We start from the raw sequence: 1950 nt of genomic DNA, 5'->3' as shown, positions 1-1950 counted from the left end.
TTTTAACATAAGGAAATCTTTATCAGAGATAAGCCACTGGACATAGATTTGTTGTGTAAACTGAGGACCTGCAGGTTTGTCTTGCATACCCTTAGGCCTGCTAATGGGTTACAAAGGATGTCCCCAAGAAGGGAGGGGGGAATGATAAGGCATATCTGACCTCCTTCCTCTTGGCAGACAATTTAGTTTTAGGGTATTCCTTTGGCCACGAGGGTTGTCCATTTAGTCAGCCGGTGGGGGGGTGAGCCTTAAAATTTCATCTCAGTTCACAACATGTATACATGGGGGCCTTCAGAACGAAGACCCAACCCACAGCGGGGTGCTATCTTGAGATTACACAAAGAACGTGGGCTCAGAGCATGGCGAGAAACAGATTTTAGTGACAAGATAGGTGATGGGAGGGAGAAAGGAAGAGGATTGGCTAGCAAAGGTGGTCTTGTTAAGCCGATGAAAATGCACAGGTAGCAGCTGTCAGAGAAAATAGATGGTGAATGTTAAAGGTGTCAGACTGTCAGTTAATCTTTCCTAGATCCAGACAAGGAAAAGCATTGGCTGCATCAACAGAGATTCTCTACAGATGCATATCTCTCCCCACAAAAGACAGCTTTGCAGCTGTTACTTCTGTCTGCTGGACCTGTGACAGCCACCTCAAAATATGTCAAAGAAATACATTTTGGGATAAAATATTCTGATTTCCTTCAGAGCTAAGGGAGTTCAGGGAGGTAAAGCTGCCACATTCAGTGACCTAAACTCCAAAGACTGTCCCATCTTCTTCAGTGTCCATTGTAATAGCTACTGTGTATAAACCATGATGAAATCTTTGAAGGTATCACAACAAGGAGTAAGACCCTAGAGAAGCTATTAGTAATTCAGCATTTCTTGGTCATGAGGTAAGCTTAACTGAACTTAGGTAAATAATATTTGCCCCACTTAAAATACTCTGACTACCCTTTTCTGACAAATCATGTCTGTCAATTTTCTGAAAATATTGTTAAGCTCCAAACCTTAATGAAATCTGTGCCTAGCACAGTGCTTATACTAATGGTACTTAATAAATGCACAACCATGTGCACATTTGAAAATAAACTCCCTTGCATCATTCCCAATAACTATTCTCCATTGCCTTCATTATACTTGATCCATCTTAACACTCATTCATTAATTTAGTCATTCAACAAACATCTGTCCAGAAATAGTAGTCTGGATTGATGCCTTTATTTCTTTATAACTTGGGCAATTGGTTGGATGGTCGTGCCGCTAACTAAAATGGAAACCATAGGATGCAGGACTATTGGGAAGAGGGGGAGAGATGAACTCGGTTGAGACATGATGAGTTTGAGGTGCCTGTTTGACGTCCAGGTGAAGGAATACAGTAAGCAGTTGGATATGTGGGTCTGGAGATCAAGAGAGAGATCAGGCTAAACAGAAAAGATTTGAGAGTCATTAAGCACCAGAGATGGTAGTTAATGCCATGGAAAAGTGGTTCTTAACCTGAGGGGTAAGGACCCTTAGGGTATCTACCAGTTGCTTCAGGATGTCCCTGTAATCCTAAAATTATATGCAACGTGACCTCACCTCAGAAGATTCCTGGATTTTATCACACTCTCCAGGAGTTCCACGATGCCAAAAAAAAAAAAAGTCTAAGAATAAGTGTGAAAAGAGAAGATTCAGGGAGAAACATTGAGGCTCTCTGATATTTAAGAAATGGAAAAAGACTGATAAAAAAGGCCAGAAAGTTTGGAAGCAAGCCAGGGAAAAGAGTCTCAGAAGTCAAAAGATGAGAACGTTCCTTTTAAAGGAACTTTTAAAATCATATGATTAAAAATAATAAAGTTTTTAGCACAGTAGTGTAAATGATAATAATGACGCTATTAATTATGATATAAGCCAATGTGCTGGAAGAAAGAGACTCCAAATACAATGATTTATACAAGATACAAGATATTTCTC

Source organism: Propithecus coquereli, unplaced genomic scaffold, assembly GCF_000956105.1.
Source record: "Propithecus coquereli isolate 6110/MARCELLA unplaced genomic scaffold, Pcoq_1.0 Scaffold146, whole genome shotgun sequence".
Classification (NCBI taxonomy): domain Eukaryota; kingdom Metazoa; phylum Chordata; class Mammalia; order Primates; family Indriidae; genus Propithecus; species Propithecus coquereli.
Note: the sequence above shows the minus strand (reverse complement) of the source record.